At 30.1% G+C, this 12445-nt stretch overlaps 1 protein-coding gene across 3 annotated transcripts in view; it reads right to left on the bottom strand.

The window, feature by feature from the left end:
* Positions 1-12445, bottom strand: part of LOC126844474 (uncharacterized) — a 274285-nt gene that overhangs the window by 20179 nt on the left and 241661 nt on the right. The window lies entirely within an intron of this gene.

The raw sequence follows: 12445 nt of genomic DNA, 5'->3' as shown, positions 1-12445 counted from the left end.
CTATAATGATCGCCAACGCAGAGGAGAGTCAATGCCCCCAAAGGATTTATAATATTTCAAATACGGATGGCACAATATTTAGAGCAAACAGGTGACCTGTACACGCACTAGTAGATTGTTTACGTTCTCCGATGAGTAGGTAACCGAGCAAGGGCTTCGAGCTACCTAGTTTGGTTCACCGACAATATGTGCGGTCAGATTAAAATTTATTTTAACTCAGATTTATTTTAACTATTTCTTTTAGCTTCGATGCGATAGCTGAGAAGGTATTGTACTTAAAATCATATGTTTTTATTTTTACATTTTTGTGTCTGTACCCACGATATCTTTTAAGCCGACCGATTTATTCGTGTAGCAGCTCCTAATATCTCAAATCGTACTTCTAAGGTAATTTATTAGACTAAAAATTTTAAAAATGAATCCCTTCCCTTTAAAAATTAAGAAATACATCCAAATAATTTATATTTATATAGGTATGAAAATTAGACGAAAGGTAGATCTAGATGGCAGCTATAACATATACAAATTCTTCAAAAATCTGTAGTCAAACATTTTTTTTATTAATAAAAAACCGAAAAAAAATTGGGGAAAATTACGCTTTGACCGTAGTCATTTCAAGGTTACTATGTGTGGTTTATACATACTACCCACAGATTCGCATAGAAGCGTTTACTTAAAAGTGATTTTATCACTTTCAGTTGTAATAATTCCTGTATACCTGTGACCTCTCCATCCCCACTATACCCCGATCCCACTGTACTAGATTTGTTTTTAAGATACCATTCATAATTTGGAATTTATTATGTAAATGTGGCACTTTTGCCTTCGGGGTGTTAAATGTACGTTATTATTGTTGTTATTATTAACATTAACGGTCACTGATCCTTTACAAGGAAATGCCAAAACGATATCCAAACAAAATCGTATTGCCACAACATGCAATTGAAATTGATGTGCTAACAGTTGTAATAATCAAGCTATTAAACTGGTACGAACAAACAGCATGTGACTCATTGAGCCGACTGACGACCGTATATATACTAAAAGTTACAACGCATACGAGTCATCCTGATCTCGAAAGCAATTATTTTCTAACAACTACTTCAAATGAAACGTTTGATAACGAATCTGCGATATAGTATAGTTGATACACTTATTTTTTTTAAAGAATTTAGTATAATTTACATTTATTATTATTAGACTGCGTACTAACTGCGGTCCAACTTTAAACAAAAATTATGAATATTTAACTTAATACGAATGTTTTTAAAAAGTAACGCTGATATAGATAACTATTATTTTTTTTTGCGTTTATTTACATAAGTGTACATCAAATGCTTGAGAAATCCATTAATCATTATGATATTTTTTTCTTATAGACAGAAACAAATATTTGTTTTTTAAAAACTATAACTAAGTATTATATAATTATTGATAATAATTGTTGTCAACAACGCAACAAGAATTATACCACTTTGACTATTAACTTACCTAATGGCTAATAGAAAATTAACAACCGGAATTTGAAAGATCTAAAAAAAAAATGCTATGCATATTTATAACTAATCGTTGATGGTATTTGGTGGAAAAACTATACACCAGAAGTGTTTGTTTGAATAATTACTGTTGAATGGGGTTTTTAAAATGAAAATCCGTACACACAAGCACAACCAAGTAAACCAATATTTTATGAAGGTCTCGTTTTGTTGAAACCAATCTAAGTACTAGTAGTAATTTTAAAACAAATTCTGTTTATCAGTTATCTACTGTGTAGACAGATACCCAAAGTTTCAGACGAGAAAAATTAAAAATAATTTTTCAATGCAAAAAATATAATTTTTTTTTTATTTTAAATTTTTAAAATTTTTATTTACTGAAGAATATTTACAATCTATGCTGCGAGACATAATGAGCAAATTGTTACATTGTTATATACACAGAGAGAGAAGAAAACGGTGATGCTGTACGAGGAGGGAGGCTATCCAGTGATAGAACCCAACGTGATTTTAATATAACTATTAATTATTCATTAGTAAATAAAACAAATTAAAATAGTTAGTATAATAATAATAATTGTATTGTAATACATTGACGGATAAAATATAATTATTCCGAAACCCATTTTGTAGAAATGAATAATGACTTATAATTGTAGTTCATATTATTTGGTATACCTAGGATAGTGATTTTATAATTAATACAACGTAGTAACTGTTTAATTCTACTTAGTTATTTGCTTAGATATTTTATTAGTATTTTTATCAACAAGCATACTGTATAATATAGTGATAACAGCTATTGTTTAAATTAACAAATCATTGAGAGAAATTGTTAAATAATCGATATACTTATACATGTGTATGTCGTTAGTTATAACCCGTATTTGATGTTTTACCTTTATTTGCGGTAATCCTGTCATTAACCTGCATAATTCTAGATTATCCAAATATTTTAAATTTCAAATATTTAGCATGAATACCCCTACAGTCTTACTTAATAGTTAACTAATATATATTATGCAAATTGCAATTCATCATAGTCGCACTCCCTGCCGAAGAAACGGTCAAGACCAAAATTGCTCAGAATTATACATTTTCATGTTTGTGTTTTTTTTTTTGAAACTATGTGAATATATTTTCAAATCTCCCATAAGAAAAAGAGATTTTAGTAAACCTAAATATCTTATATTATAACAGTACATTATTTATCGATTAAAATTTTAATATTATTTATTAACGGTTGATAGATCTTAGAAGATTATCGTGAAAATCTGCTTTTTCTGTAATATTGATGAAACATATACCATACGTCTGAAAATTCCAGTTAATCTCAATTTTATAATGACTCAATGAAATCACGGCGTCCGACAATATATTATTATGTATTATGATTAATGTACAATAAACGAACGGCATACTGAAGGCGGTTACTCGGATATCGTCGAAAACGTCCTAGACAACATAACACACACATTACTACAGCTGAAAGCCATTCTATTCGCATTATAGTATCGTTATTTATAAAAAAAACCAGTACAGTGGGATCGGGGCATAGTGGGGACGGAGCATAGTTGGGTCGGGGCATATTGGGGACGGGGAAGTCACAGGTTTACAGGAATTTTTAAATCTGAAAGTGATAAAATCACTTTCGAAAAAACGCTTCGATGCAAATCGGTAGTTAGTATTTTCAAGCCAGTACAGTCCAAACCAAGCACAGTATAAACCAGCAAAGTTAGAAAGTTTTAAATGAAGGTTCTGTATTTACAAATGAGCATCAAAGCGTTAATTTGAAAGTGATTTTATCCGAGAGGACTAGTACAGTAGAGTATTGGCATAATGTAATCAAAGCAATGAAGAAACGGAGAGGTCACAGGTCTACAAGAATTATTATAAATAAAAGTGATAAAATTGAATAAAATCGCTTTCAAATAAACGCTTTGATGCTCATTTGTAAATACAGAACCTTCATTTAAAACTTTCTAACTTTGCTGGTTTATACTGTGCTTGGTTTGGACTGTACTGGCTTGAAAATACTAACTACCGATTTGCATCGAAGCGTTTTTTCGAAAGTGATTTTATCACTTTCAGATTTAAAAATTCCTGTAAACCTGTGACTTCCCCGTCCCCAATATGCCCCGACCCAACTATGCTCCGTCCCCACTATGCCCCGATCCCACTGTACTGGTTTTTTTTTTTTTGCAAAAACTTAGTGGACCAAATAACACATATACAATGTCTTGTTATATTTTGTTGGAATGGTCGACGATTCATGTTTCAATCGTTTGTACTCCATAGTTTAAATTATAATCGCTTATTCTCAATAAAATTAATATTTATGTATTATATACTTCCATTAAAGCAATCTCACACAAACTATTTATACTTCACAGATTATATTATTTCAAAGCTATATTATACTTCTATTTTACTAGATTGACAATGTACAAAATAAAATGCAACTAAAAAAACCTTTTCATAGATCCTTAAAATGTAAAGGGTGGGATAGTGAAACGGGTTTTCCCATTTAAATACATTAGAAAATCGCCTCATAATACTGCCTCATCCTGTATATTAATTTCTTGTTATTTTCTAAAGAAAAATCGATTTTCTTACATTAAAATTAAAATAAATCGTATACTGGTACTGTGATGGAGAAAACAATAAATTTTACCTACATTTATTACTTATTAGTTAAATATTACTAACGTGTATAGCCACTAGCAGTCGGCTGTTGCCTGTTATTTAACAATAACCTTTTATGGAGATTTTAAAAATTGTGTTTTTTTAATAATAGCATAGGAGCAGTATCATGATGTTAAATGTTCACGAGATTTGATCTAGTCATAAAATAAAGTATTATCATTTATGACTTAATTATAATTAAAATTTATCTTAATAGTAATAGTACATAGTAATAAAATAATGAAATATTTTTTACAAAATTAGAGCTACAAGTTGATAAACTAAAAAAATAAAATTAGCACGAAGCTAAAACATTTTTCTGGATTTTTGTGTAAAAGACATCAAAAGTGGTCAAATTATATGTTTTTTGGGTCGGTGATTACGAATTTACTATCAGTTCTCAATTTTAATCATCCGGAAAGAACTTAAGTCAAAAAAAAAAAAAAAATTGAATTTGTGTAAACTTTAAGTCAAAAGTGGTACTTGAGCACAAAACCTAATAGTATCATTCTGCATAGATATAAATAAAATTGTTTTAATGATTTGATCAATTTTTTTTAAAGATTTTAGGTGTTTTTGTTAAAATATACGCAATGTGCAAAAACACGGTTTTCCGGCAATTAAAAAAAAACTGTAGTGCCGAATTTTTCACCCGCTTAATATGTTATGGATACATATGAGTTCCAACTACTGGCAAATTTTCAACCCAAAAGTTTTTAAATTACGGCTAAAAACCCCGAAAAACAAAAAAACTTGTACCCCCCCTAGGGGGTCGGGAAATGGGTATATTTTGAATTTGACAAAACTGACGTGCGTGGGCATACCAAATAAATATTTCTTATACATTTCAACTCGATCCGACTCTTTTTCTCGATACTATAGCCAGTAAAAGTTCTAACTTAAAAACTCGTACGGTTTTTTTTTTGTTTTTTCAACTTTCGTCTGTGAAGACTTAAACTTTTTCAACTTTTAGCCCCCCAAAGTACAAACTAGACAAAATTTGTGATTTATAGAGTTGCTATTCGAAGGAATTGGTCTAGTATTAAAAAAGTTACAGTGTATACAGCGAAAAAAAAAGCCCACATCAGAGTAAAACCAATACCTTCTCGCTTTGCATCGAAGCTAAAAATAATAATAATTTTTATTATCATGATCGTTGCATAGTATACGGTTTATTTTTATAAGTAGTATTTTTATATAAAATATGAATTCAGTGCAAGAAATTTTAAGATTAAATTTTTCAACACTCACATTAGAAAAAAAGGTAGAAATTAAAAATTTGGGTAGACCTTTATCCAATTTAATTATTATTTCAATATTTTTTATCGCACTCCTGTGTCAAATCACCACGAGCCACCACTGGGAAAAAATCATTAGATATAGGTATATTGTTGTTCAGCTCAGCAATAACAATTATTGTAGTACCAATAAACCCCACGTTTTTTGTATTAGATAACAAAACGTATCATTAAGATAAATAAAAATGTGTACGTCTAAAACATATATTATTAAGACTAAGGTGTGAGGGGGGAAGAAGCCTTCCACGGGTTTGGTTAGGTCTTAATTTTTCTACCCCCCTCCACCGAGTTAAAAATTGAAGTCGCGCCTATGCCGTTATTGTCATTTTATTCTAAACTCTAACGAGAACATTTTGATACAGTTCAATTTTCTAACTTATCTGAAAATAAACAATATACATTTTTAGACTGCAATATTAGCAAGTTTTTGGTGAGATGTGTCTTGTGTCAACGAGAATATTCTATATCGCCGTACGTATAGGGTTGACGTGTGCCAATTTATAACTTTATCATGCACGACAACCCCCCCAAAAAAAAAAGTAATCGATTAACTTCACAGCGATATTGTGTACTTGGAAACCGTAGACTCTTTTTGATAACAGCTATAATATTATTGTACAGATCGTTCATAATAGCCTACTGCCTATTCACGATGCAGTTAAATCAAAGGCGCCACGTGCACAACAACAATACTAATTGTGTATTATTATATTAAATAATTTAATTGTTCTTGTCGGAATAATCTCGAATCCACGTCCTTAACCGTAATTAAATAATAATAATAGTTAACAGCTGTAGTCGAATCGCGTGTGCTGTCCGTCTACCGAAATTCTGTGGGTTCAAAGCTTATAAGGTTTCAAAGATTGCAGAGTGTTTGTTCGACGGTAGCAATTATACGGGCGATCAGCTGTCAGTTTAATTATTACAAAATTGCGCGTATCCGGTCGCCGGTTAATCTAACATCCATAGTGAGCCTTTGAAATGTACAGTAGAATAAACAAACCATTAATATTGTTCACGTAATAATTATGTAACGCGTTTAATGTTATTTTTAAATTAGGATTAAACAAACAATCTACAGGCAACGAGTAACAATAGTTGTAAAACGATACACGTCTTCCAGTGTAAAACTTCTTCGCGATAACGTTACTGCGCCATAATTCTCTCGAGTTATAATTACTAGTTATTACCACCCACAGCCGACCACAGCTTGCTACTATATATTTATTAGGCTAAAGTATAATAATTATTGTCTAAAAGTCTAAAACCCGTGATCGCACCGTAGGAGGAAAGAGTAAGCAAAAAGAAAATCCGATAACTTTTGATTTACATTGGTAATATATAATAATAATAACTAAATCGAATGAATCGCTAAACACAAGTCACTACAAGCTGAGTTACTTTTGAAAGTCGCGAAGTTTAAAGTTTGGAAGTTTATTTGGAAACAATTAAGACCAGCGGCCATTCTCAATTTTGCGTTCAATAAGAAAATCATACCCAAGGAATTTCCAGTGACTTTAATTTTAATTGAAATTCCGATAGTGTATTTTTCAAGACGTATTGGAAATAAACGTTATAGGTGCCAATAATGCTATTTTAATCCAAGTTATAACGCATAATTGGTAGTACGAGCGGTATAATAATAACAGTAATAATAATAATAATACAATATTATATACTGTAAATGTATACAAGGTAAACGCATAGATAAAATACTTTCTTGCCGTGATATCGCGACGTGTGCGGTTTGTATAAAAAAAATATGTCACGATTCTGATTATATTGATATAAATAAATATATATACATTTATGTGTAGGTACTATTAATTATCTAGAACGTTTTTTTTTCAATTTAAAAATTCTAATAATACAATGTACTGAGTGATTTATTGAGTATAAGGTACTCATTTCCTAGGGAAATAATCGCTATTTTATAGTTTTTCTTTTTGAAACAATTTTTGTTTATGTTATTTTAAAAAGTATACATTTTTACCTTTTTTTTTTGTGGTATTTACTAGAGCTCTGTCAACTTTTGTAATTTAAACGGTAACGTATATATTTTATTAACTTTTTTATTTAAAAATAATTTGCTGAAATTGTTGACTGTTTTGGATAATTACTTTTAATGTTTTTAAAGTTTAAAATTTAGGAAGATGAAGTGTAGATTTTTTTTATCTGCGCGCATTACTCTGCCGCACTTTACCTCCCGTCTTAAATTTTAAACTTGAAAAGTGATTATCCAAAACTGGTTATCGACCAGTCAACATTTCAAGCAAATTATTATTATCTAAAATGTTAGTAACATATGTAAGTAATAAGTATGTTATTTAAAGTTGATAGGGCGCTGAAAAAAAATAAGGTAAATATTTGATTGTTTTCTAATATTGTAAAATAACACTCACTAAAGTAAAACCAAAAAGGAAAACTACAAAATTGCAATTATATTAAAAGAAAACGAGTGTTTTATCCTTCATAATTACCATGTATGTGCTTGGACTACACTTTTTAATGAATGTAATATTATTTTTAGATAGACAGCATATTTTTTTAAAATTATATTTTAATCCTATTAACATAAATAATTGTAATATCACATATTATTAATTTTTAGATGTTTTAAATTGGACAAGTAGGTTTTTTTTCTTCAAATTTCAAGTCAAAGGTGCGTTCTCAATAACTTGCATCGATTTTTCTTACCTAGCAGGTGGTTTATAAGAAAACGCATATGTGCGAGTATTATCTAAATTAATATTATAGAAATAATCCTACCAAAAGAAGCCATATGAATGGATCTTACACTCATCGATTCATATGATATATAAATATGATAGATAGGTATGTTATAACTTAAAATACTAGCGACGATTATAAGATGGATTTTGAGTCATCGACATGTTCACATTAAATCTAATTATACCGTACTTATGGATGACATATTTTATAAACGGTTAAATGTAAACGATAATGCAGCGAGAACGATGGCTTATCTGTTTACGATAATTTTGTAGTGATATAATTTTATTTGATAATTATTGGGTTTGGCTGCAATTATCGAGTTCGGACGACGGGACCATGGTGCACGTTTAATACGACATTATGTTGTGGCATTTTTATGCGCATTATTATGTCATACTGTCCGTATATAATATTAAATATAATAACAGTAATAAAAAAAAAAAAAAAATGTCCGTGTTCTATATGTAAAAACAGTGGAGAAAAAAATCAAGAAACGTTGGCTTAGCGTTCAAGTCTCATGTGCTCAACACGCGGCTTTTGATTGCAACCGGCATGTACCGCACTTACAAAACTGGATCCTAACAACGTGTTCAATCACACACACACACACATTATACTTTTTGTACGACCTACAGATTTATTAGTGTACTTTGATCGTTAACAGATCCACATTTTATCCGTCTAAAGCTGACGATTAAACGCAATAATTGTTGGTAATGATTGACGAATATTATAATAATTTGTTTAGCCTTTATTATTAAATATTGAAATATGACGGTTCAATAATTATAGACATATATCGAAATTTACAAGTAGGGCAATAGATAGACAAAATAGACACTCGCTGGCTAACAGATAAACGAGAAAATAAATGAAAAGATTATAGTAAAGTAATTTATGTACACAAAAATAAAACGATTATAGTGCAACCAGCGCTCAGAGGAAACCCGATAATAGCAGTAATAATAGAACCTAGCGGAAATCAAGGACACTAAAAAGATCAGCATTTGAAATACCTTGGGCTACTAGGAAATTAAAGAGAAGGATCCTGTTAGATGTAAAGGAAGGACAATTGAGTAAAGACTGTGGAAAATTGCCGACAGCTTCCTCCACTTGTGTCAATAATGTTATTATTATAATTCTGCATTCATGGTTAGGCTTCAGAGGGACACCATATTACAGTGAACCCCCAGACCACATGCTAACATATTCTGCGAAAACTCCCCAAACGCCAACAATTATTAACCGAAACTAGGTCGACGGTAATATAATTTGTACGGTTATTACCATAGGTCGTGTTCGATTATGTTAAAACGTTATGGAGATACTAGTGGTGTACAGTTTACCGCTTTGTCGTTTCAATACACTAATGCGACAGATTTCAGATAATTTGAATCTAGTATAATGCCGTTTTAAAAGCTACCATAAAATTGGTTAAGATAATATGAACTAAGGTTTCAGGTACATACTGGTAAAACACATTATTTTGTATTGTCAACAAAGATGCATGAGAGTGGGTGCTGGACATTGACCACGATAGATAATAGAAAAATGGAAGTAGCTGAAATAGAAATGCTGATATGGATGTCTAGAGTAAGTAGATTGGACAACATTTGGCATGAGTATATAATATATTTATATATGTGATACGTGCTAGTCTTTTTGGAGTTACGCTATACAAGAAAAAATAAATTTACATGGTTTGGGTATATCACAGAGAGTATTTGACAGAGGTAAAAAAAATAGGAAGTAGTAAACAATTTTAAACAAATCTATTGACTATACCGGATGATCAAGTTAACATAAGACATTCGTTTTAGTTTTTCTTTTTGGGAGATATTTTAGTTTATATTATTTTACAGTAAAAATAATATTTAAATATTAATTGTTTTATTGACCAACTCTTAGATTTCTATCAACGTTTGAAACTTAAATTGTAATGAATATATTTTATTAACTATTTAAATTACAAATAATTTACTACAAATTTGTTTTTTATTAAATTATTCCTAATTTAAAAATTTAATAAAATGTATGTACGTTACTATTTAAATTTCAGAAGTTCGTGAACCTCTGGACAATACAAAAAAGTAAATATTTAGTCATTTTACAATATTGTATAATAACAAAAACAATTATTTAAAAAATAAAAATTCAAAATTGCAACTATTTTAAGAGATATTGAGTGTCTTACATACTCAACAATATCTAAGTTAAATGGATCACCTGAATAGAAATTTAGATATACATTCAGTCATTTTTACTATCTTGGATTCGCACAACGCACATAAGCCATAACATTTTGTTTTGTGATAGCGGAGTAGGTATGCTTGCCGTGGGAGGAAGAACTTAACCCACGCACACAAAACAGGCATTGCTTCAAATGAAACATGACTACTCAATACGGGTCGCCTTGAGCCTACGAAAACAGAAGATTTATATATAATAATTAGTGGAATAGCACCACTGCAGATTAGGAGAGATGCTGCGTCCGGCAAAGAGAGTATAAAAGTATAAAATGATAACAGACACCCAGTTCATGGATTAAAACCGTCAAAATACCGATTTAAATTAAGAAAAAATTGTCTAAAAACAAGTAGAGTGATTTTTAGTTCAAAGAGCCAAGGAAGCGAAGGAGCACTGGAATTTAATAAGGCTGGAGATAAGAGACAATGTAAAAACAGAGCCAAAAGAAGAACTACATTAAGTCAACATCTTCCCATGAAGCCTATGGAAAACCACAAACCTAATAAAAGTGGTATGTTGCCGTACTAAGAACATACATGAATGAGATTTATCCGAGGACGACAAGTATGAATGTGGATAAGTTCAAGATGAAAAACACTTTTTTGAATAAACCATTGCATGTTATAATAGTTGGCTGTTCCTAGATGATGGTGAATGATAAAATAAAAATATAATTGAATCAATGAGTAATCAATCTTAATTTAATATTATCGCCGCAATAGACAAATTTGTATTTCGTAACCAGCATGAGGCATCCGCCACTGGTATGTAGTGGTCATTTTTTGGACATACATGTGCATCGAAGATGTATTTCTTATGCATAGTCGTTAAGATAATTCCATTGATATTTTAATGTAAATTATGTAACTCTAACGACTAGTAGGATGTATATATTATTTGTTTTCTGAACACAAACGTTTTGTATATAAACTACTCTTAAATTTTCTTTACCACAATAAATCGACTGAAAATCGAGCCGCTCCGGTTTAATACATTTAAAAAAATAATTATAATGAGTTATTATTATATAATAGCTAAAAGGTAAAAACTAAATAAACGAATTAAAAATAAATAAATACGCAAAAATCTGTTAAAATCAAAATAAGTATATTTTGTCGTTGAGGTAACTGCAATTGGTTTAATTTTTTTTCTAATGTCGGTTTATCTAAAACCTAACCGTATTTGTGTTTAAGAAATATATTTTACATGTTACGCACACGTTAAATAGCAAATTTTAGAATAGGTAAACAAGTTCTGCTAAATTGATACGAGTACATTATATATTTTTTGGCCGTTTCGACTGTTAACGACAAAATCATTTTTGGAAAACGTATTAGCTTATACATATTATATTAGCGTACATCGCTTTGCATGTACCTAAGTGGCATCGGTCAGATAAAGTCCAGTGACTTATCGAAAACGTTACCCGTCCAGTCTAGTGGATGATTAACTTTCATACTTAGCTATAAGTGTCACGGTACAACTTGGAAATAGTTTGTGTATTATGATTATATGGCTCGAAAGCTGTTGAATGGAAAAATCCTTAAGAAATAAGCACGTGACATTAAAATACCATAATTTGTCTGAAAAATGTCCTAAATATTGTATTATAATGTAAATTAAATTATTTTAATTTATTTTAAAATAAATGAATCAATACTGAAAAAAAATATCGTTGAAAATTAAATTTTGAAAAAAAACAATATTTTGTTTTTCAAAAGACATTTTGGGGGTGTTTTTGAATACAATCGGCGCATCCATAGGCGGTTTGTTAATTTTTTTTTTTTTGCTACTAGAAGTTTTCCTCAGGCTTAGAATATGATAATTAGTTTTTATAATATTATATTGACGTACTATTTGCCGAAAAACTTCAAAACATACCACTGAATGTAATAAATAAAACGATATGACCCAAGTCGTATCACAGCCCTTACACAAGAACAAAATAAGTCATTTAACCAATGTTAAATGATAATATTTCCG

This window comes from Adelges cooleyi, unplaced genomic scaffold (assembly GCF_023614345.1).
Source record: "Adelges cooleyi isolate 19-005CV unplaced genomic scaffold, UGA_ACOO_1.1 ACOO_flye_CR_arks_rails_tigmint_CR_PRNA_651, whole genome shotgun sequence".
In the NCBI taxonomy this organism is placed as follows: domain Eukaryota; kingdom Metazoa; phylum Arthropoda; class Insecta; order Hemiptera; family Adelgidae; genus Adelges; species Adelges cooleyi.
The sequence above is the reverse complement of the archived record's forward strand: the minus strand, read 5'-3'. Positions and strand labels throughout refer to the sequence as shown.